At 38.1% G+C, this 25,933-nt stretch overlaps 1 protein-coding gene across 6 annotated transcripts in view; it reads right to left on the reverse strand.

Moving 5' to 3' along the window:
- FNDC3A (fibronectin type III domain containing 3A) overlaps positions 1-7,558 on the reverse strand; it is a 189,280-nt gene extending 181,722 nt beyond the window's left edge. For 2 of the 6 annotated variants that reach the window (XM_068527051.1, XM_068527045.1), the window contains exon 1: positions 6,641-6,922. The gene's annotated coding sequence lies outside the window, so the exon portion shown is untranslated. Of the gene's footprint in view, positions 1-5,926; positions 6,229-6,640; positions 6,923-7,442; positions 7,462-7,510 lie in introns of those variants that run through there. The other 4 variants (XM_068527049.1, XM_068527047.1, XM_068527048.1 and 1 more) reach the window with 4 other exon arrangements.
- Between the last annotated feature and the right edge of the window lie 18,375 nt (positions 7,559-25,933).

Genomic DNA, 25,933 nt, shown 5'->3' on the forward strand with positions numbered 1-25,933 from the left:
AGAAAAAAATCAAGTCTTAAGAATGAAACTGTAACTGAGAATGGCTGTCAGGAAAAAGACTCACAGTCTTAGAGAATGAACTTAGCGTTACCGGGGGGGAAGGGCAGGGGGGAGGGATAGACTGGGAGTTTGGGGTTGACATGTACACACTGCTATATTTAAAATAGATAACCAACAAGGACCAATGTATAGCACAGGGAACTCTGCTCAATACTCTGTAATAACCTAAATGGGAAAAGAATTTGAAAAAGAGTAGATACATGTATATGTATAACTGAATCACTCTGCTGTACACCTGAAATTAATACAACATTGTTAATCAACTATACTCCAATATAAAATAAAGGTTAAAAAAAAATAAAATAAAACATCTTTGGAAAACAAAAGAATGGCTGTCACAAGCAAACCAAAAAAATCTAGAAAATGTAAACATAATGAAATCACAAATTATAAATTATGTTTTCACTTTTATTTTTATTTAAGCCAATCTTAAGAGAAACTGATTTTGAAGTAAATGAAATGACTACTCCTTCAAGCTAGATCTCAACATAAGTACATAGTTGTTGTATATGACATCTATTTCTGCAAAAGAAAGCATATAATTACTTTTTAAAGAAAAGTCTTAACTGTGCTTTAAAATGTACTTAAACATCTGTTTAGAACCCCCAGAGAAGCAGGAAGATTTTTTTTCTCCTTACTGGGGAATTGGATTTCACTAAGAAATCACTTAAATTGTTTAAATTATTCTGTTCAAATATATATCAAAATATGGATTCTGAAGAAGGAAAACAGAAAACAGTAACTTTCAGACACTTCTGATAGAGGCTGATTAACACAACCTAATTTATCAAATTTAGATAAACTTTACACCAAGGTTTATGTCAAAGTACACATCATACTTACTTTGTCTTTCTAACAATTAGCACATAAGCAATCTCAAGAAGTGAGGGAGGAAGAGAGATGAAAGTCAATCAGAAGTAATAGTTTCATCTGTAAAATGAGAGTACCACCACATATCTGGCAAGTCTATATGGGATTTTTAAAAAAATAATCAAGCTTCCAATAAGAGTTCAAGTGGATCTTATTACTATAGATAAATAGTCTTCTACTTGAAAAAAAGAAAACTATAAGGAATTCACTTTTGCATATTTTTATCCCACTGTGGAAAGACTAGCTCAATTTCCTTGGAATGAAGATCAGTATTCTCTTGCAAAGAAGAACAGAGGCACTGGATACCGACCACACTGAAAGATTAATAAGAATGGAAAGAAAGCTTTTAAAACGTGCATTCTCTTTGCCAAGAAGGCAGTTAAAACTTTTGAGTAAACTAAATGTTTATTGGAATACTATATTTACAGAACTTTGGAGGATAAAACTTGAACTCATGATTTCTGGTCTTACTAAAAAAAGACTGCACTGCTTCCACTGTAGTAGCATTAATGTAAACACATATGGCACTTTAATATTGTCATGGTTTCCAACATCTCTTTGGTTGCTCACAATATTTCTGTGGGGAAGTCAGGATAGACATTATTCTCCATTTTAAGAATTGGGAACCTAAAATTGAAAAAAACGAATCTGAGATCATACAGCTAACAAGGGTGAAGTTGGAACTAAGATCCAAGGTACTTTATCTCCTATCTAGGAAACGGAAACAGCTGGAATAATGAAGCTGTTTCAAGTACTGACAAAAGGGGGGGTGGGAGAGTGAATTGTTAATTTCTTCTTAAAGCAAAATTTAAAAAGCCAAACTTTTATTGGGTAGCAATCCATGAAGGTTGAAATTTAGTTCAAAAGGTTTGTACTGCCTTAAAACTTAAGACAGTGCATACATTTAAAAAGTATGGAAAATGCTAGTATAGGCAAAAGGACAAAAGTTAACTTAAGTTTTGGGGTTTTGTTGGTTTGTTTGCTTTTAATGTTTTTAAGAGGAAAAAAAGAAACACTACTGATTTATCCAGACAGCTCTCCATCATATACATCTTTACTTTTCCCAGCACCTAATACTATCTCTGATATACAGAATGTATTTACTAATGCCTGTTGAGTCAAAGATTGCTCTTATGCTATATTCTTACTTTCTTGATAATACAAAATATAGAGTAACCCTAGAGAATTTATTCATGCAACCATAACCTGAGGCACCACTATTTACCTGGTAATAGTACATGAAACACAATGTGAAGGAAAGAGAATTGCTTTAGAAATACACACCTATAAATTTAGCAACTTCAAAGAGATATTTCATGTAAATGAATTTTCAAAATAACTGATACTTATCCTTTAAATCACTGTAACTTATCTTTAAATAATCATAATGAAAATATTTTAAAAGAGATTTCTAGGTCTTTTTTCTCTGCCTTAATCTAAACATGATACAATCTTTTCTTGATGACTCAAACTCATCAATGTAAATATCAATTATTAGACTATTCTATAACACAGTGACTCTTGGAGTTATTGAGGGATGTCCAACTGTTTGTCTCTTCACTAACTCATCCTAGACTACTTTTAAAAACAAGGTTTCCTACTGCCTGCTCCCCATTTGTCACTTATAGGCCACCAGCATCCTAGCCAAGGCTTCTAAAATGCCAGCTGAAGTTTAAAATACGTACAACCTGAATAGGCAGTTGATATACTTAACCTTATACAGATTATAAATTCCATGGTGTAGCTATTTTCACTGCTCTAAGGCCTAGCTCAAAGGCTTTTCTTCTTTTATGTCCGAGTTCTGAGACTCAGTCTAGGCAGTTGCTAGAACTGGCCACAAAAGAAAAATTACAATACTAATTTCTGCATGTTCTCTTAATTCTTACTATAATATAGGGGAAAAAAACATAAATGATAGTCATAAAAAAACACAAAACAACCATGTAAACAAATGATGTAAGGCAGCTCACATTATGTGCTATATGGACAATTACCTAGCCAATTATTAGCCAAGAGTCAGCAAACCAGGCTCACTGGCCAAATCCTGCAATTGTAAAAAAACAAACAAAAAAGGATATTCAACAGAGACAGTAAGTGGCTCACAAGGCCTAAAATATTATCTGGCACTCTACAGAAAAAGTCTGCTGATCCCTGATCTAAACTGTAAGAAACACACACATATAAAACATATAAGCTATTCCTCATACATAAAGCTTAAGTTATTAATATAAATAACTTAGTAGATGTAGCATTCTTTCAGTGATGGGTTCATAACGATACGGCCAAACTTGTCCAGCCCTGCCTATTACTCTCTTGACCATGCTGTGGGGCTTAGCCAAAATCTTGACTTTATAAACTTCTTTCCTTCTTCCTCCTGATACTTATCCTTATACACTCTCAGACTGGTCTCCTTGCTATTACTTCCAGCTCTGGCTGTCAATCTTTTTTGGAATGTCTTTCCTTTTGCTAGATATCTAAATCCTTCCTAAGCTTCAAGTCTGACTTCCTTTAAATGCCTTACAGGATCATTCTAGCCCTCAGTGGCCTCACTTTCCTTTAAATTACAGTCCTTGCCACACAATTTAATAATGCCATCTTATATTTTTGCTAATGATTTCTTGTGTGTTAGTCTAGTATCCCCAACTAGTCTGTAGACTACTTGAAGGAAAGAAACACATCCTATTGCTTTTGTATCCCCGCTCTAATAGTAGCTCATCATCCTCTGAGCACATGTCATCTCCCAAGCGCATCTCTCTACCTTGGAGAAAAAACAGCCTGAGGACCGGTAATGGGTGATAAGTGATTGGAAATATCAAAGAAAGACACCTACAAAGGAACTTGATGGAAGACCATAGGCTACAACTCAAACTTAGAAAGTATATGTGAAAGATAAGCAAAACTACAATAGTGGGAGGATAGAGATAAAGATCAAGGGTTAAAGAGACCACAGCATAACACTCTGAAATGAGACCAAAATATTAAGAAAATTATAAAAGCTCCCAATACAGGTAAAAAAAAAAAGTTGCCTTTCAACACTACTGGTCATTAATTCCTTTTCAGCAAGCAGCTCGACACTGATATCCATATGGGCCATTTTTCTTTTTCTTTTTGCAATGTGATAAAAAGAAGCACTAAAAGACTCAATGGAATTGCATGCATAGTATTCTAAACCTTTGGATTTACAATATTGTGAATTTATTTGAAGTCTGCTAGAGACTGCTAGGGGAAAAAACCAATTATTTATCTTTTGATTACCTGGCTAATAAAATTAGAAATCACATGCATATTGCTACATCATGCTCAAAGACATCACCTAGACTCATTTTCATAGAAAAATGTACCAAGAACATGAAAAAGAAAACAAAACCTTTAGGTTACTTCATCAAATTGTATCTTAAAAATATAGGCAAAATAGAAGATGCACAAGCATTGGATGTATGCACATTAAAAAAAATACAAATATTTTTAAACAGGCATAACTATTACCCATAAATCTAAAACAAATTATAAATTAAATGCTCTTTACCTAAGTAAAGCTACAAAAGACGATGAAAACTATTAATCATGCATCCCTTCTCTTTTTTCTGGGTTTTATAACCTCTCACTCCTGACCTCTGCCTGGCTGGTCAGAGAAGAGGGAGAAATTTTTTCATAATTAGTAATAAAACATGCTCAAAATTATACTGTAGAACTTTAAAAATTAAAACGTAATCACTAAATGCATGATAAATCAGCTTTCAGTTACTCATACAAAGGGGGAAAGTGATGACACAGATGACACCAAATCTGTTTTTTCGAATCATATGATTAATGTGGGAGAAGCAAATTACCCTTATAATTATGTTTCACTGAAGCCAATGTTAACCAGAAGTTTATTTTCCCTGAACAGTCAATGATTTTTGAGGGTTCAGACAAAACAGAAAGAGGGGGAGTTCATTCAGAAGCATACAGGTGGTTAAAAGCAGCCAGCCTGAGATAAAAAATTTTCAGTTAACCTACACAAGAAAACTGAGAGGTGTTCTATGAAGGGAAAGAAGAAAATCTCATAAAATTTGTGATAGTGCTAAAATTCTTAAACATAAAACTATTTATAAAAATTTTAACAAAATCTTTTTCCTGTCAAGTCATCATCCCTTCTTCCCAATAACTGGTATAAGTGGTGACGGCAACAATTATCAGTGGGCTAAGAAGCTGAAAGCAAAATTTTAGGTTCTACGTTATCAACGATGTGTAAAATCCTTTTTATCACTGTTTTAAGTCCACCATCTGTCTCAGTGGGCACTTTATCTCATTACTTGAGAAAAATCAAACCAACCAAGAAAATATCAAACAGGCAGGGGACTCATTTCTCTGGACTATTTTTAGGTGATTTAAAAACTTACACGATGGCAAGAACTACAGATTTAGCAAATACACAAAAACTAAATATTTATCCAAATACAAGATCATAGCCACAAAACTCAATTAGTTTCTGCCTAACATATGGCTCCAGCTCCCGGGTGGCATATGTTTAGCACTGGCGCTGGTACTATCATGGTGATAAAACATTATAGTTAACAGTTCAACTTTTGTTATTTCATTCTTATAATACAGAAGAACACACACCAATTTTGCTTCCAAGAGCTAAAAACACAGACCACGGGAAAAAGCAAAATAATTATGCCGCTCAGTTTTAAGAGCCTACAGTCTACACATACATAAGGATTATACAGTTTAAAAAAAAAAAAAAAACTCTTGTCAGCCTGGTATTCTATGTTAATAGATGCTCAGACACGAAGGTGTCCAAAGGAACTTACATGAAATTTCACAAAAGAAAACCCCGTATTTATGATTCCTAGCACCCCACTATCCATTACCCCCCTTCCCCCCACAGAAAACTATCCCAAGGCTTTTAACGTTAACAGTTTAATGAAAGAACGACTAACGACTAATTCATTAAAACCGCCGCCGTTCTGCCCCCGATTTTATGGCTAAATTACGTGTTCATTTTCTTTACCTAACGCATGACGTCCTTCCACAGCCGTGTCAGAAGTTCAAAGATCCAGGCTGTTAAACAGGGCGAGGACTGCAGCCCGGAGTCCACCCCCCGACTGAACAGGTGGTTAACTCCGCCGGCTGGAGGAACGGCCAGGTACTGGCACCAGCCAAACAGGATCAAATACACAAGGGCGGGTTTTCGAGGTTTTAACCCCAACAGGAGCGGGGGAAACTCTCTTCAGAGGAGCGTTCAAGTTTGGCGGCTGCCCGGCGGCCAACACCTAAGGCGCCGCGGCCGCTCGGCGATCCGCTCCGGAGGGCTCCCCAATCCACCCCCCAGCGCCGCCGTCAGCGGCGCGGCTCGCCGCGGGCCGCGGGCCAGGGGGGCGGAGGGAGGGCTGCCCGCGCCGCCGCGCCGCCTCCGCGGGCTGGTGGCGGGGCCGCGGCCGCGCCCCCACGAGCGCCTCCCGGCGAGACTCGGGCCCAGCAGGTGCCCCGTGAGTAGACGGGTCCCGCCCGCGGCCCACTCCCCTCCGCCCAGCGCGCGCCCACAAGACCGGGTGGGCCAGGCCCCTCGACGGGCCCGAGCCCCGCTTGGCGCCCCGGCCCCTCACACCCAGCCTAACGGTTTCCGCGGCGCCTGCCCCGGGGGGGTAGGGTGCGGGGGGGGAAGACGGGACCCGGACGCCTCGGTCTGCCACACCTTTCCCGAAGGGAGCGCCCGCGCTCTCACCTCCGAGTCACGCCGCTCTGAGGCGGAGCAAGGCGGCTACCCCGGCGCCTCTTCTTCGGGTTCCTGATCGTTCTCGCTCCACTTCAGCGGCAGAGCCAGCTCTCGGGGTCGCCGCGGCCGCCGGCGCACTGACTGTTGGGGTGGTTTCCCGGCAGTGACGGTGCCGCCTCAGCCCCGCTCTTCGCTCCCTCTCCGCGTAGCTCCCGCTTTCTGTTTCACCCGAGGGACCACGAACGCCGCCGCCGCCATGCTTACTACGGAGCCGGGAGGAGGAGCCCGGAGTCGGCGCGCCGAGTGCGGCTGCGCGAGCCCAGCCGACGGCGCCCCCGGCCGGCCCGGACCCTGCGTCCCCGCCCCGCGCCCTGGCCCGCCGCCTTGCTGGTCTTTACCGGTAGCGCGAGGCGCCCGCGGAGCCGGCGGTGCGGGGCGTCAGAGTCTCCGTCGCCGCTCCCGGGGCGCCCACCGCCCTCCCGGGGCTCCGGGCTCTCTCCTGAGGTCCGGCTACGCCTGGGTCGTCGCAGCCGCCGCCGCGGCCAGGCTGCTAGCGACACTAGGGAAATGAGGAGCCAACTGACGTTCCTGGGGCCGCTCACACACTTCTCAGTCCAGATTGTAAAAGACTCCCTCTGAGGCGCACCGGGTCTGCCTTTTTCAGGAAGCACAAAACTTAATACCGGCAGGTGCTTTTTAAACACACTCTCCCAAGGAATAGGAAGCCAACCGAAGTGGGCTTGGATGGTTTCAATCCCAAACGCTTACACCCCAGGAGCTCTTAAGCAAACAAAGATATTGAGATATTTACTTCAGCTGGAAACGTGAGGGTTCGTTTCTTGGTCTCTTCTCCAGTCAAAACGCGTGGAAACCCATTACCTTAATTTGTGCAACAGCCCGAAGACTTACAAGGGAACGCGGCCGAGATTTCCTTGAACCTGCAGCAACTGGGGGCGCTGCAATAATGCCTGAGGGCCGGTCAGGACTGCTTCCTTTTGCGGTTTCCACGGGAGGACTTGGGATGGGGGTTGTCCTTGGGACGGGGAGTCTAACCCCAGGAACTGTCCCCTGAAACAATGACGACGTACCCAGGCTCCTTGTTCTGGCTTCATTTCAGCTTATGAATTGTGCTGCCTTTAAAACATAGCAGTGCTTTTTTCCCCCACCTTTTTACAGAAATCCTTTTAAAATGGACTTATTCCCTACATTCTTAAGGAATACAATGGTTAATGAAATCCTTTGTTGATGACTAGCCACCAAACGCCATACCTTGGCCATACGCTAGTCCCAGGGCATTGCTGAGGTATATAGGATCTCTACTTAGGTGATCTCTTTTTTTCTCGTTGGAATGTTCTCATCACCTTTTCTAATATCTGTCACTGCTTCTCATCTCATCTGCCTCTTGATCCGCTCAGATCCTTCCTCTCATCCTTTCTACTTTACTGTTTATTTTTTACTCTTTTCTCCTTTCTTGACTGCTTTTCTCTATGGCTCCAGGTGATGACTGATCAGATGTTTATATCCACAGTCAGCCAATGAGAGATTTCTTCCTCTTTGCCATCAGTAAATAGGACAGTGACTGTATATCAAGGGGTATCCTGAGATATTTTCATTGTTGTTCACTCTCAAAAAGTTTCTTCTTCCGCCAGAGGGGTTTCCTTTTCTTAACTTCCAGATTTGGCCCTCTTCCAGACAAAATTACTGGAAAGCTGGCCTCTGGATAACTGAGGCACAACTGTATTTTGTTTTAAAATATGAGGATTTATTAGAGCGTGGGTGAGTTGGGTGGCTTTTCTGTATTGCTGCCCTAGCTCTGTTTGGTCTGAGACTAAGGGAGTGGTTTCCAAACCTGACTCTATGCTAGTAATTTCCAAAGTTTCCTACTTGGAAACTTTTTAAAAAGACAGAATCTTGTAATCCATCCCTCAAGATTCTGATTCCTTTGGGGTTGGGTGTGGAGGTGGGAGAAATGGCATTTTAAAAAAATTATATTTTGGACATCCCTACATGTATAGGCACAACAAGAAAGAACAGCTATTTTGAAGGAGACTAAGACATAATTCAATAATGTCACTGAAGTAGACATAGATTAGTCAACAGTGTACAATGCTGTAAGGTTGAGTCAAGCGAGGACCGGGAAATTTATGTTCTGTGGAGAGAATGAATCACACACATAAATAATCCTAGCATGGGCACCAGTATGAATTCTCTGGGAATCCAGAGAGGGACAAGAATTTACATTGACTTTGAACAGGTCACTTCTCAGTGCTTCATTTTTCTTATCAATAAAATAAGGGTTATTTAAAATCCTCATCTTTTTCGAGCTCTGAATAATACCCAACACTTTGACCACTTATTTCCTTGAATAGTTCTTCTTCCTCTGGCACTATACTCTCTTGGATTTTTTCCTACATTTCTGGGTACCGCTTCTCTGATTCCCTTGCAGATTTCTTCTCCTCTCCCTAGCTATTAAATTGTGAGGAGTACCTCACAATTCAGTCTAGGTTCTTTTCTGTTTTCATTATAATCTCTTGGCCTAAACCTCATCATCCACCCCAGTGGCTTTAGTTATCATCTATATGCTGATGATTTCCACGTATGTGTCTCTAGCCCAGTCCCTTACCCTAAATTCCAAATCTGATACCTACTGCTTCACTGACATGTTCACTTAAAGCCTCAAAGTTACAAAGTTTAGTCCGACTTAGTTCACAAACTCTTCCTGTTTTCCTTTCCCCTCATCTATGCAGTTGTTCAAATCAAACAAGCAGTAGTCACCCCTGATATCTCCCTCCTTCTCATTCACCATATTTGTTGCAGCACCAAGTCCTAGCAATTTTACCTCCAAAATCTTAAAATTGGCCTACTTCTTTCCAATTGCTACCAATCTAATCTGGTCTCACTGCATACAATCTGAGCCTTTATTCTCCACTTTGCAGGCAAAACAGTTTTTCTAAAAGCAAATAAGATTATGCCACTTCTCATATAAAACCCTTAAACAGGGTCTCATTGCTCTAAGATAAGACTAGCATTCTTAAGGTGGCTTACCAGAACATGTGAGGTCTTGCCTTTTCTAGTCTGATCTGACACCACTCTCCCCTGGCTTCCTGTGTGGAAGACTTCCTGGCTGCCTTTTATTTTCTCAAATGTGCTGTAATCCCAACAGCCATAGGCTCTCTGCACGTGACCTTCTTTTCCCTTTTAACTTGAGTAAGGAAAAACATTTCTGACTTCCCAGACAAGTTCAAGACATTTGTTGATGTCAGCCCTCCTACCACCATGTACCTTTCCCTCTATGACTTATCACAGCTTGTAACATTTGGTATGTGTAAATACTAGGTATGTGTCTATTGCTCCCTTCATGAGGAGAAGGACTGAGCCTATTTTTGCTTACACAGTGCCTGGCATTTAGTAGCTGCCCAATAAATATTTCTTAAATGATTGACTGTGTTCTTTGAGGTCCCTTTCAGCATTCTAGAAAGTTATTGAATCATACAATTAGGAGATTACTTATCACTTTTGAGAGAGGAATCTTTTGTATGATTAGTGGGAGGCAAAGGAACTGCTGTGAGCAGGAAGCTGGTGCTGCTTGCTGTGCCATGTGTAATACAGTCCTTTGACCCAGAAAATTCAGGTCTTCTTTTTTTTTTTGGAGGAAAGTTCCCCTTTTTTTAAAAAAAAAATAAATTTATTTATTTATTTATTTTTGGCTGCGTTGGGTCTTCGTTGCTGCACTTTCTCTAGTTGCGGTGAGTGGGGGCTGCTCTTCGTTGCAGCGCGCGGGCTTCTCATTGCGGTGGCTTCTCTTGTTGCAGAGCATGGACTCCAGGCACGCGACCTTCAGTAATCGTGGCACACGGGCTCAGTAGTTGTGGTGCACGGGCTTAGCTGCTCCGTGGCATGTGGGATCTTCCCGGACCAGGGCTAGAGCCTGTGTCCCCCGCATTGGCAGGTGGATTCTTAACCATTGCACCACCACGGAAGTTCAGACTCAGGTCTTCTGCTAGCATCCAAGAAACTGTAGCAGGCTAAGTTATTAGCTTGCAAGGAGCATAACATCTCAGACCCTTCACATCTCTTAACAAGATGTGATGGGTTGAAGAGAAAGAAAGAGATGAAAAAGTCAAACGGCAATGGAGACTTGTCTTTTAGGAAGTTTGGGGGAAAAGTCTGGTGAGGAAGAGAGCTGGGACAGAAGATTGAGGTGGGAGGGTAGTGCTGGCCGAATCCTCTGAGCAACCCTGGGGGGTCGTAACTCAGAACCAGAGAGAACACTAATTGCCATTGCTCGTCTCTTTGGATGGGGAACTGGTGCAAGTCCGGAAGAGGAGAGGAGGTGAAAGCAGTTGATCTGGAGGTACACCAGTTAAAGTAGCCAGAAGCTTTTTGTTTGTCTCTGAGGGGTGTGGTATAATGTGGGGGAGGAGAGAAAGGCTTTGGAGTCAGGTAAATCTGGGCTCCAATCGCAGCTCTATTACTGACTGATTGATTGATCTTGGGCATGTTATCCTCCTGAGCCTCAATTCCTAAAGATAAAATACCTACTTTGCAGGATTAAGTGGCATAATGCATGAAAATGCCTGGTATATGCCTGATGCTCAGTAAATAAATAATAACTATATGATTAGGATGTCCTGGATAATGTGACCTGGTGAGGCTGGGAAAGTTCAGAACCTTCCTCAATATTTCCAAAGATACTCAGGGGGGGACTTGGCCAGAGTTAACTTTTGCTCCAAACTCTTTATCCTGTTGCAATCTCCATCCCTCACCATGCTTTTCCAGCCATGCTTTGCTCCATGGATGAAACAGCTCCTTCCCTAAAAGCAAACAAGGAATAAAATAAAAAGCAACTTGACATTGAACGTTGGCCATTCCCACCACAGGAAATTTGTCACTGGCCATCATTCTCCTCAGACCCCACCCTGCCACTATGTTGCTTTGGACCCTCACTCTACTAAGAACCTTCCCCACATTTTTCTAAATTTCTGGGACCCCCCCCCCCAAAATCTGTCTTGGGACAATTCCCAAATTCTTGTTAATTTATTACTCAGAGCAATTTTGCTTTTTGTTTTCTGCCCTCATTTTTATCCAGAATAGCCTTGGAAGCCTTACTTTCTTTTCAAAAATCAAAAAGATCCATTCAGTGATTCAGTGATTTTTGATGAAGAGTTAATTCTGTCCTAGAAAAGTAGTTCTTAAACTTCAGCATGAATAAAAATCACCTGGAGTGCTTGTTTAAGATATAGTGGTTCTACCATGTGTCCTCCGCACCAAGGTTTGGATTCAGGAATCTGCATTTTATAAGCACTCCAAGAGTTTCTGATGAAGGTAGTCCATGGGCCATATTTTGAACATCTTAGAACAGCTCAAACAGCAGTCAACTTTCACAAATAAGATGGTTTTTCTCTCTGTGACATGGAGTTAAACTAGGATTGACTCAATTGTTCAAGAAAACTGCTCATCTATGGTTCAAGTCTTTTATGTTGTTTCTTCTTTATAGAGAAACCAATTAGGAAAGACTAAGGAATTCCTTAATCACAAAATGATATCCTAATAGCCCAAATTTGTCAGTGTTAATGATATGGTTTCAAAGCAGTGCTACTGGAGACAGTCTTACTTCCAAAGAGGGGAAAGTCTTATCTGGTTACTGGCCAGGACTTATTAAATAGGTTCCTGACCTGAAGGGGCTATACAATAATAGACAGACTACAAGGATTTTCTCTAGGTTGAAAAAATAAGGTTTCTATACCTGTCTTTTAGACTGTCAACAGCTCTTTGATGTTTTGCACAGCTTTAGGAGGCACTGATAGCAGCCCTGGGGTTGAACACACCACAGTCATTATCCAGCATAACCAGATGACATATGAATCCATTTTAAAGACAGAAGAAGGAGATAGGCATCTATAATGACAATGAGGCCAAAGATGACTTGGGATTTGAAAAAACTATCTCCAAACTACCTGCCTTTTTTTTTTTTTTCCAAAAAATCAAACTTCAAAACCAGAGCAATACTTTATCAAGACAACAATGGGATTTTAATCTAGAAAAAATAAAAATAAAATTTAAATGAGTTAGGAAATGAAAATTCAGATAATCTAAATGCAATTGTCACCAAACTTAAAATTCTTCCACAAATTTCAGAAGTAAATATTTAAACCAAACTGCATTTTAAAACTACCAGGCAAATCGACTATTCATGGCAAGTAGAGCAAATATCTTCATACAATAAGTTGCCTTTAATTTTTATATATCCAAAGAAACAGGCATCTTTTAAATAAGGACAATGAGGTATAGTAATGAGAAAAACTAGGGAAATTGTTTATAAATTGAATACTTTTAATGAGGTAAATAAGATACTAATTTTTTTCTAATTTCCAATATTTATGTATAAAATTTTTAAAAATCAAGGCACAACTGAACTTTGATCTTATTTTCCCTTTACACTGTACTTATAAGATATAAACCCAGTACCATCCTATTGAAAAGACAAAAGCTAAAATTAATTAGTAGTAGTAATTACCATTACTAAAATAGAGACTCATTTTAAAAATAATGAAAGATGACTTTACCAAATAAATACTCAACTTCAAATTAGAGAAACTACTGACTTAAAACATTGGAAATTCAAATGTAGCCCATTTTCCCAAGTTACAGCAGACTAAGAGTAAAAATAGGGTTGTGGTAGAACTCACAGAGTAGTCTCACACTCTTCCCCCATCCACACTCAAATTCTTTCAGATGATTCTAAGAATCCCCAGGGATTTGCACAGGTACACTCCAAGAATTAGTCCTCTGAGAAACTCGATGACATTTACCATCTTCCTCCTCCCCTCCCCTGGTGTACTGAGGTATTTTCTCCTGTTGTTTCCAAAGCCAACAAAACTCTCCCGCTGCACTCCTATCTGTGCCAAAACTACCAACGCCTAACTTGAAAGGCACTCATATCTGTAACAAGATACAGTTTTCCATGGGCACCATCTCCTGCTGCTCTCATCTTCAGCTCCAAAACTCCCACATACATCGTAGCAAAGCATATAATTATATAATTTATTTGCAGTTCTCGGACTCAGGCATGAGCGCATGGAATAGACAACATGTTCTACTAAGCCTTTTCCTTAACACTGGGCAATTGACCTTGAAGCGAACTTTTCGTACTTCTCTTCACTTAGGATGAGTTTTTTTTTCCCTTCTTCTGTAAACAGACTGCTCTACTGCTCTGTAAATGTGCCCAAACATGCTCAAATCTTAGACCAAAAAACAGTTTAACTCAAGCTGTGACCCTAGCTACAAAAACAATTAAGTACTTCTGATGAGAGACTTGGATGTTAATGAAATGATTTACTATATTAATTCTCTTAATAACAGTGCCTATTGAACATTGATATTACACTAGGCATCTTACTCAACATTGAATAAGAGCAACTCCTTTCTTGTAAGAATCTAATTTAAATTGATAATCCAAATATGCTTCAGAGAGAGGTCCATCGCAAAGGAGAGAATCAATCAAGAATATCTTTTAGCAACTAAGACCTGGTACAACCAAATAAATAAATAAATAAATATTTGGAAAAAAAAAAGAAGAAGAATACCTTTTATATTGAAGGTTCTGTACAAAGAACAAATGTCTTGACCTTAACAAATTTACTTTTTGTACTGATTATTTATATTTTGCTCTCATCTCCAAGCACACCCTTTTATATCCTGCTCTGGGATGCTGGGGCTAGGTCTGGAAACTACATTTCCCAGACTCATTTACCAGGTGCCTTCCTCTTAGGATCGGCCAATGGAGGCTGTGGTAATTAAAGAGAAATTGGAAGGCTGGTGAAGGAGAGACTGGACTTGCTTTCTATTTGCAATTCCTGTCAAAAGATAACAACTCCAAAATAGCTTCAATGTCTTTTGGCATATTTAGCACCAGCTGTGCCACATCCCTCCAATGCTACCAGGACTAGTCAATTGGTACTCCCTTATTAGCATAAAAACCAGCCATACAACACCTCACTCAGAGATCTAGGCATTAATTATATGAGAACTCTTCCTCTAAGCAATGAAGTTTTATCATTTAGTTCTCTGCCCTGCCCCAGCCCAGCCCAGCAGGTGTTAGCTATTTCCTTCAGCATTCCTGTTGCCTTTTCAGTTTTTCAATATCCACGTGACTAATTCCTTGCATTCAATCCCTCTGTCTGAAATAACTAGCATGGTTTCTGATTTCCTGCCTGCACTTTGACTGGTAGATTTCAACCAGGTAGATTTAAAATATCTGGTTAAGGAGACAGTACCTACTCATGCAGAAAAAATTCAGAAATATAACATTTGAAATGAACAACTCTGATAAAATTTGCTCCAGGGGTTCAAAAAGGCAACCAATTACTTGCTATGGGTTGATCAAACACAGGCATCGTGTTTTTAAATTTAATTTTTTGGATTTAATCTTCAACATCGTGATCAAAGTACTATTAGTTCTCATTCTATAGATGAGAAACATTGGTTCTGAGAAGCTAAACATATGTTCACATACATACAGCTAAGAAGGTAGCAGAGCTGGAATTCATACATAGGTCTGTGTAACTCTAATGCATCCTTTCCATTATTCCATGTTAGTTCAGAAGGGGTGGAATCTGAAGTGAATCTTGAAGAATAGGCTTCAAATAGAATGGTCAGAGGAGGGGACTTTAATGGGACTGATAGCTAACAAAAGCATGAGATTGGAAAAATCCAAGTGTGCCTGGGGGTAAAAAATAAACCTGTGCAAAAGATTGTGATGGAAGCTATCACACAGAGCAGAGAAAGTAGGTTGGGGCCAGATTAAGAAGGACCTTGGGTGGCACATGAGCAATTTAGAAACCACATATTTTTAACCAGGGGTCAGAGAAGTGAAATGGCAAAAGTGAAAAGCTATGTGGTATTGTTGATTAATGGACTTCATCACTGATATTTGTCAAGCCACTGTTGTTATCAAAGGCTTTTTAAATAACCAACAAATAAAAACAAAATGAGAAAAACCTTTATGGATTAACCATCAAAACAAGTGATTAGAAAAGGAATTTTAACTTTGCATAAATTTCAGGGTTAGCAAAAAACAAGCAAAAAAAAAAAAAAAAAAAAGCTTTTAGAGAAAGAAACCGTGGTTTTTATCAGAGGGAAAATAAGAGTATTGATACTTATTTATCCTTTGATGTAAGATAAATCAAAGTGCTAAATTAATCTACATGGCTATGAGAAATGTTAAGTACTTTTTATAGAAAGGTATTATTATTTGACTAATACATTTTTAGAGGATAAAATGAAAAAATATTAAAATGACAAGTCAACAACCCTAAATTGAGAGATACCAATAAAGTGGGCCACCTATCAGCCTGTCAGTGGACTATTATGTTCTGTTACAAACCTCTTCTTGGAGCAATTGGATTCAGACACATTATGGGTTAGATAGACTTTTGTGGGCTAGCCTGCAAATTCAACTGTCATTTATAACTTTGTTTCCATGGCAAAATGCCTTTGCAAGTTCTAAACGGCAGACTTTCAAATTAACTTTTGGAATATAACCCACTGCAACTTAGGGACTGCCTGTGCTTTGAATGTAGATTGTCTATTATAACAGGGCTTTAACTCTACTGAATCTCAGAGGATTTCAAATTAGTATCTTTCTTTCAAAATCCAGTACCTTATTTGGGAAAAGAGGATTTAAAAAAGCAACCCACCTGGTGTGAAGAAAAGCAAATCCAATGACTTTTTTCCATTAATGGCCTGATTATATGGAAGCAAACATTTTGTCTATAAGAAGAAAGAGTAAAGAATTTTTTAAAAAACCCGAGTATTTATATAATGGAAGACAGTATTTGTTATCTTTTTTCATACAGTTTGTCTCTACAATGCAAAGGTAACTCAAAGAAAAGAACTGCTTCCATTAACCTTTAAATGCCTGCTTAAACTATTCTTAATGATGACCTTTGTATGCTGTAGGTGAAAATTTTCTAGACTAGATTTGTAAGGATTATTGCAGTAATTTTCCATTGAACAGTACGCAAAAAAGATGTAGACAAAGACCTATATATGAAACTTGGTGTTAAAAATTGTTTCTTTTCAAGAGGATGAAATATTTGTTGTTCATATATAAAACATTTGATTGGATTTCCAGTTAACTTTACTCTTTCAAGTAATTTCTTTTTTCCTCTTTAGAAAGAGAATAATTGAAATAGATACAGAAAAATAAGAAATATTTCTTCTATCAGCTTGTGCTTTATTGAAGACTTGTTTAAGCTTATTAAATTCATAGCTGATATGTTTGGGACTCTATATATGACACAAACTTCTGGTTTTCCATCAGGTAAGCTAGTGGATGCTGGCATTCTTAATGATGCCTCACTTGTTATTTTACCCCTGGAAATTTTGTTTGTTTGCTTCTTTTATAAACCAGACTTCTTTCTGGTCTATTTATCACATAGGTGGTAGGGATAATACCATTTATAGTGAGATCTTAGAAACATTTTTTTCTATTATATACCCTAAGTATCTTTTGAAGTCTTAGCCTGACAGTTTGAAAATTGTTATCTTTATTTAGAGTTTACCTGGTCCTTTATTTTTACCTATTGTTTTTCAAATACTTCATTTTGTATTTTTCATAATGACAACTGAAAGCCAGCAGCCTGGGAGTCAAAAACTTTGGATGCTAGTTTACTCTTTCAACAAGTACTTCCTGAAGGCCTTTTGTGTAGTGCATTCATAGCCATTCAGTTCTACAAGTGTTTTAATTTCTATTACGATTTTCTCTATGATCCATAGAGTTATTTAGGAGTACATTTTTTTCTTTCCAAACATTTTATTCTTGAATTCTAATCTTTTTTATCCTGGGCAGAGAACATGTTTTATACATTAGCCGTTCTTTGAAGTTGTTGAACTCTCTTTGGTGATGTAATATGTGGCCATTAAAAAAAAAAAAAGTGCACTTGAAAAGAATGTATATTTTCTATTTGATGCAAAAGTCTATTCATATCAATTGGCTCAAACTTGTTAGTTTTCTTGTTCAACTCTCGAATATTCTTATTAGTCATTTTGAGTTTGAGCTCTCAGTTAAAAATCTCCCATGGAGATTATCAGTTTGTCCATGTCTCCTAGTAATTTAGTAAGGTATTGCTTTATAAATTTTGGAGCTATGCTTTTAAGTACACATAGTTGAAGATTGCTCTATTTTCTTGGTGGATCATTCTTTCTGATTATTCAATATCTCTCTTTATCTTATTAATACCTTTTGCCTTAAATTCTATTTTGGCTCATTTTAGTTTTGCTACTAAATGTTTTTCTATTTGTCTGATTTAGCATATATCATTTTTCTGTCCCTTTATTTTTTGTCTTTCTGTGCAGTTATATTTTACACATGTCTCGTATAAGCATCCAGAGGCTATATTTTCTATACATTCTGATTATCTTTACCATTTTATAGGTGAGTATAATCTATTTATATTTATTGTGATTACTCATCTATTTAGACATATTTCTACACTCTTAGTTGTATTTTCTTTTTATCATATTTTTCTTTGCTTTCTCCCTCCTTTCTGCTCGCTAATGGGTTAAACAAAGTTTTCCATGTGCCCCATAATTTTCTCTGCTGGCTTGGAAATTACAGATTATTTTTCTGTTCTTTTAATGGGCTTATTTATTTATTTCTATTTCTATCCTCTTGCTGAGCACAATTCCAATTTTGGCATACTTTACTCTTTAGTATATACAACTCCCCTGCTTCCTCAATGCTCCCATTTTGTTACTGTTTTTGTTACTTCTAAAGTTTTAATATATTTCTTAATTGAGCATAAAAATATATTTATGTATTTATACTCAGTTATTCATATTTACTAACATATTTTTAGCTATTTCTGTTCTCCTTGTTGCTTCTCGCATGCTACACTTTCCCTCTAGGTTCACTTTTCTTCTTGTGGAATGAAGCATGTACTTTAATACCTCTTTTAGTGAAGGTCTGTGAAAATTTTGGACTGGATCAAGTGGTTCCTAACCATATCTGACCCAGATACATCTTTTTGTAATTAATATTTTGTAATGCCTTCTTTACTTCATGAAATAAAATACATAGATAATATAACAACAATACATACAATTTTTAAGCAATCAGTACATCATAACTGCTATATAATGCATTAGTAAAAGGAAAGTAAGTTATCAAAAGTAATGTGCTTTTTGACATGTAAATAAATGTTTGAATATGACCACACTAGAAAACATGATGGAGCAGGCAGACAGCAGAAGCAAGAACTACAATCCTGCAGCCTGTGGAACAAAAACCACATTCACAGAAAGATAGACAAAATGAAAAGGCAGAGGGCTATGTACCAGATGAAGGAACAAGATAAAACCCCAGAAAAACAACTAAATGAAGTGGAGATAGGCAACCTTCCAGAAAAAGAATTCACAATAATGATAGTGAAGATGATCCAGGACCTCGGAAAAAGAATGGAGGCAAAGATCGAGAAGATGCAAGAAATGTTTAACAAAGACCTAGAAGAATTAAAGAACAAACAAACAGAGATGAACAATACAATAACTGAAATGAAAACTACACTAGAAGGAATCAATAGCAGAATAACTGAGGCAGAAGAATGGATAAGTGACCTGGAAGAATGGTGGAATTCACTGCTGTGGAACAGACTAAAGAAAAAAGAATGAAAAGAAATGAAGACAGCCTAAGAGACCTCTGGGACAACATTAAACGCAACAACATTCGCATTATAGGGATCCCAGAAGGAGAAGAGAGAGAGAAAGGACCAGAGAAAATATTTGAAGAGATTATAGTGGAAAACTTCCCTAACACGGGAAAGGAAATAGCCACCCAAGTCCAGGGAGTGCAGCAAGTCCCATACAGGATAAACCCAAGGAGAAACACACCGAGACACATAGTAATCAAATTGGCAAAAATTAAAGACAAAGAAAAATTATTGAAAGCAGCAAGGGAAAAATGACAAATAACATACAAGGGAACTCCCATAAGGTTAACAGCTGATTTCTCAACAGAAACTCTACAGGCCAGAAGGGAGTGGCATGATATACTTAAAGTGATGAAAGGGAAGAACCTACAACCAAGATTACTCTACCCGACAAGGAGCTCATTCAGATTCGATGGAGAAATCAAAAGCTTTACAGACAAGCAAAAGCTAAGAGAATTCAGCACCACCAAACCAGCTCTACAACAAATGCTAAAGGAACTTCTTTAAGTGGGAAACACAAGAGGAGAAAAGGACCTACAAAAACAAACCCAAAACAATTAAGAAAATGGTCATAGGAACATACATATCGATAATTACCTTAAACGTGAATGGATTAAATGCTCCAACCAAAAGACACAGTCTCGCTGAATGGATACAAAAACAAGACCATCTATATGCTGTCTACAAGAGACCCACTTCAGACCTAGGGACACATACAGACTGAAAGTGAGGGGATGGAAAAAGATATTCCATGCAAATGGAAATCAAAAGAAAGCTGGAGTAGCAATACTCATATCAGATAAAATAGACTTTAAAATAAAGAATGTTACAAGAGACAAGGAAGGACACTACATAATGATCAAGGGATCAATCCAAGAAGATATAACAATTATAAATATATATGCACCCAACATAGGAGCACCTCAATACATAAGGCAACAGCTAACAGCTATAAAAGAGGAAATCGACAATAACACAATAATAGTGGGGGACTTTAACACCTCACTTACACCAATGGACAGATCATCCAAAATGAAAATAAATAAGGAAACAGAAGCTTTAAATGACACAATAGACCAGATAGATTTAATTGATATTTATAGGACATTCCATCCAGAAACAGCAGATTACACTTTCTTCTCAAGTGTGCAGAGAACATTCTCCATGATAGATCACATCTTGGGTCACATATCAAGCCTCAGTAAATTTAAGAAAGTTGAAATCATATCAAGCATCTTTTCTGACCACAACACTATGAGGTTAGAAATCAACTACAGGGAAAAAAACGTAAAAAACACAAACACGTGGAGGCCAAACAGTACGTTACTAAATAACCAAGAGATCACTGAGGAAATCAAAGAGGAAATCGAAAAATACCTAGAGACAAATGATAATGAAAACACGACAATCCAAAACCTATGGGATGCAGCAAAAGCAGTTCTAAGAGGGAAGTTTATAGCTATACAAGCCTACCTCAAGAAACAAGAAAAATCTCAAATAAACAACCTAACCTTACACCTAAAGGAAACAGAGAAAGAAGAACAAACAAAACCCAAAGTTAGCATAAGGAAAGAAATCATAAAGATCAGAGCAGAAATAAATGAAATAGAAACAAAGAAAACAATAGCAAAGATCAATAAAACTAAAAGCTGGTTCTTTGAGAAGATAAACAAAATTGATAAACCATTAGCCAGACTCATCAAGAAAAAGAGGGAGAGGACTCAAATCAATAAAATTAGAAATGTAAAAGGAGAAGTTAAAACAGACACCGCAGAAATATAAAGCATCCTAAGAGACTACTACAAACAACTCTATGCCAATAAAACAGACAACCTGGGAGAAATGGACAAATTCTTAGAAAGGTATAACCTTCCAAGACTGAACCAGGAAGAATTAGAAAATATGAACAGACCAATCACAAGTAATGAAATTGAAACTGTGATTAAAAATCTTCCAACAAACGAAAGTCCAGGGGCAGACGGCTTCACAGGTGAATTCTATCAAACATTTAGAGAAGAGCTAACACCCATCCTTCTCAAACTCTTCCAAAAAATTGCAGAGGAAGGAACACTCTCAAACTCATTCTATGAGGCCACCATCACCCTGATACCAAAACCACACAAAGATATCACAAAAAAAGAAAATTACAGACCAATATCACTCATGAATATAGATGCAAAAATCCTCAACAAAATACTAGGAAACAGAATCCAACAACATATTAAAAGGATCATACACCATGATCAAGTGGGATTTGTCCCAGGAATGCAAGGATTCTTCAATATATGCAAATCAATCAATGTGATACACCATATTAACAAATTGAAGAATAAAAACCATATGATCATGTCAATAGATGCAGAAAAAGCTTTTGACAAAATTCAACACCCATTTATGATAAAAACTCTCCAGAAAGTGGGCATAGAGGGAATCTACCTCAACATAATAAAGGCCATATATGACAAACCCAGAGCAAACATCATTCTCAATGGTGAAAAGCTAAAAGCATTTCCTCTAAGATCAGGAACAAGACAAGGATGTCCACTCTCACCACTATTATCCAACATAGTTTTGGAAGTCCTAGCCATGGCAATCAGAAGAAAAAGAAATAAAAGGAATCCAAATTGGAAAAGAAGAAGTAAAACTGTCACTGTTTGCAGATGACATGATACTATACATAGAGAATCCTAAAGATGCTACCAGAAAACTACTAGAGCTAATCAGTGAATTTTGTAGAGTAGCAGGATACAAAATTAATACACAGAAATCTCTTGCATTCCTATACACTAATGATGAAAAATCTGAAAGAGAAATTAAGGAAACACTCCCATTTACCACTGCAACAAAAAGAATAAAATACCTAGGAATAAACCTACCTAGGGAGACAAAAGACCTGTATGCAGAAAACTATAAGACACTGATGAAAGAAATTAAAGATGATACAAACAGATGGAGAGATATACCATGTTTTTGGATTGGAAGAATCAATATTGTGAAAATGACTATACTACCCAAAGCAATCTACAGATTCAATGCAATCCCTATCAAATTACCAATGGCATTTTTTATGGAACTAGAACAAAAAAATCTTAAAATTTGTATGAAGACACAAAAGACCCCGAATAGCAAAGCAGTCTTGAGGGAAAAAAACGGAGCTGGAGGAATCAGACTCCCTGACTTCAGACTATACTACAAAGCTACAGTAATCAAGACAACATGGTACTGGCACAAAAACAGAAACATAGATCAATGGAACAAGATAGAAAGCCCAGAGATAAACTCACACACCTATGGTCAACTAATCTATGACAATGGAGGCAAGGGTATACAATGGAGAAAAGACAGTCTCTTCAATAAGTGGTTTTGGGAAAACTGGACAGCTACATGTAAAAGAATGAAATTAGAACACTCCCTAACACCATACACAAAAATAAACTCAAAATGGATTCAAGACCTAAATGTAAGACCGGACACTATAAAACTCTTAGAGGAAAACATAGGAAGAACACTCTTTGACATAAATCACAGCAAGATCTTTTTTGATCCACCTCCTAGAGTAATGGAAATAAAAACAAAAATAAACAAATGGGACCTAATGAAACTTCAAAGCTTTTGCACAGCAAAGGAGACCATAAACGAGACGAAAAGACAACCCTCAGAATGGGAGAAAATATTTGCAAATGAATCAACGGACAAAGGATTAATCTCCAAAATATATAAACAGCTCATGCAGCTCAATATTAAAGAAACAAACACCCCAATCCAAAAATGGGCAGAAGACCTAAATAGACATTTCTCCAAAGAAGAAGCACATGAAAAGCTGCCAAGAAGCACATGAAAAGCTGCACAACATCACTAATTATTAGAGAAATGCAAATCAAAACTTCAATGAGGTATCACCTCACACCAGGTAGAATGGGCATCATCAGAAAATCTACAAACAACAAATGCTGGAGAGGGTGTGGAGAAAAGGGAACCCTCTTGCACTGTTGGTGGGAATGTAAATTGATACAGCCACTATGGAGAACAGTATGGAGGTTCCTTAAAAAACTAAAAATAGAATTACCATATGATCCAGCAATCCCACTACTGGGCATATACCCAGAGAAAACCATAATTCAAAAAGACACATGCGCCCCAATGTTCATTGCAGCACTATTTACAATAGCCAGGTCATGGAAGCAACCTAAATGCCCATCGACAGACGAATGGATAAAGAAGTGTGGTATATATATACAATGGAATATTACTCAGCCATAAAAAGGAATGAAATTGAGTCATTTGTTGAGACGTGGATGGATCTAGAGACTGTCATACAGAGCAAAGTAAGTCAGAAAGAGAAAAACAAATATCATATATTAAATCATGTATGTGGAACCTAGAAAAATGGTACCAGTTTGCAGGGCAGAATTTGAGACACAGATGTAGAGAACAAATGTATGGACACCAAGGGGGGAAAGCCACGGGGGGGTGGGATGGTGGTGTGCTGAATTGGGTGATTGGGATTGACATGTATACACTGATGTGTATAAAATTGATGACTAATAAGAACCTGCTGTATAAAAAAATAAATAAAATAAAATTCAAAAAGTTAAATAAAAAAAAAAAACTTCTAGGACCAGAGCAGCCCCCTCATCTGGACACTGCTGGAGACACACCAACTGGTACTTATCCTCTGACTCTCCTTTTCCTACCCTCCATGCAAAGATAATGTCCTTGAGAAACACCCTTGCTCAAAAAAAAAAAAAAGAAAACACGATGAAGTAGTCACATGCTTGCATATACTTATAGTGTTTAAGTTTGGATTTAAGAGAAGGAAAGCAATATTTAACTCAATATTATCAGTATTTTAATTTTACATTTTATCATTTATCTTATTTACTGCTTATTTTATATTTGACTTTAAATAGAGGCTAAATATATATACACACCCACATATGCACATCCATGCATAGAATCATATGATTATAATAGCTACAAGGTACAGATGTATTGTTATTGAGACTCAGATTCCTTCAGTGGCCTTGCTATTGGTGACATAATTTTCCAAAATGGTGAAAAATCCTTAGTAAAGTTTTAAACAAAACAAATTACAATTGTCTCTCTCTCAATCTGCATCATAGTTGTTTTCCTGGACAATTCGGCACGCATTATTTTTGTGTTCCTATGTAAAATGGAGATAAATTTTAGGTTCAGAAGATCATAGAGAGGATTTTCACCTACATGTATATATGGTAGGACTGTAAAGAGTCATTAAGGACAGCACAGTGTTTTGTTATATGGGACTTTCTCACCACAATGCTGGCCACCCAGCACTCCTGGCCCTCCTGTCCTCTAATGGCCAATAGCATCCCCCCAATTATTGCGATAACTCAAATTGCCCCCTCACATTTCTCACATGCACCATTGGGGGCATTACTGTTCCATTTGAGGCCAACTCAACTAGATAATCTCCTAGATAGGGGTACTCTTTTTTTTTTTAACATCTTTATTGGAGTATAATTGCTTTACAATGGTGTGTTAGTTTCTGCTTTATAACAAAGTGAATCAGCTATACATATACATATATCCCCATATCTCCTCCCTCTTGCGTCTCCCTCCCACCCTTCCTATCCCACCCCTCTAGATGGTCACAAAGCACTGAGCTGATCTCCCTGTGCTATGTGGCTGCTTCCCATCAGCTATCTATTTTACATTTGGTAATGTATATATGTCCATGTCACTATCTCAGAGACACATGTGATTTCGGGAGATCCATGAACGTGGAAGGAAAAAAAATACATATGCTTTCATGCTTGATATGACATATATGTTGCTTTGTCAAAGACTACCGTTAATGCTCTATTCAAGCCGAGCAACAATAACCTTCACATTGGTATTTCTCTCTTTATATAATTTATATACATTTGCTTGTTATATAGTGCATTAAGAAAAGCACATAACAGTAGTGCAAATTTACTTCCTTTTTTCAATATGTTGATAAATATATTTCAACATAATTAGTTTACTTTATGTGTTTAATTTTATGTATTTAAAGACATTATTTTTAGAAGTGAGGGCCATAACTTCATTAGATAACCAAAGGGGTGTTTCACACAAAAAGTGGATAAAATCAGACCCAAGGCTTCAACATCTTTGTATTGTTTTGCCTACGTTGGCTCCATGGCATCGGTTCAGAGCTAGGATCTCAGTGAGGGAGTGTCCAAGAGGAGTGTCCTAGAAGGAGTCAAAAATCAACATAACTCAGAAATATAGTTAGACTGTACGAGACAAGAATACAAGAAGGTATTGATAGGGTGATAGTCTCTTTGACCCAGTTTCTCTTCCATCAAGCTAAACCTGGGGTTCTCAAACTTTGACGTGCATAAGAATTCTGAAGAGTATGTTCAAAAACACTGATTTAGTTGAATCAGAATCACTGGAGTTGGAGTATCATACTTGTGATGCATGTGATTCACAGACCAAACTCTGAGCAACCTGGGCTCTTGCACAATGTTTTAAAGGGGACTAGTCGGCATCTGATACACATTGCATTTCACCACTCCATTGCCCTGAAAAGTCCTTCCCTTTTTTCATCCCCCTGGTATACTTT

Source organism: Eschrichtius robustus, chromosome 18, assembly GCF_028021215.1.
Source record: "Eschrichtius robustus isolate mEscRob2 chromosome 18, mEscRob2.pri, whole genome shotgun sequence".
Classification (NCBI taxonomy): Eukaryota; Metazoa; Chordata; class Mammalia; order Artiodactyla; family Eschrichtiidae; genus Eschrichtius; species Eschrichtius robustus.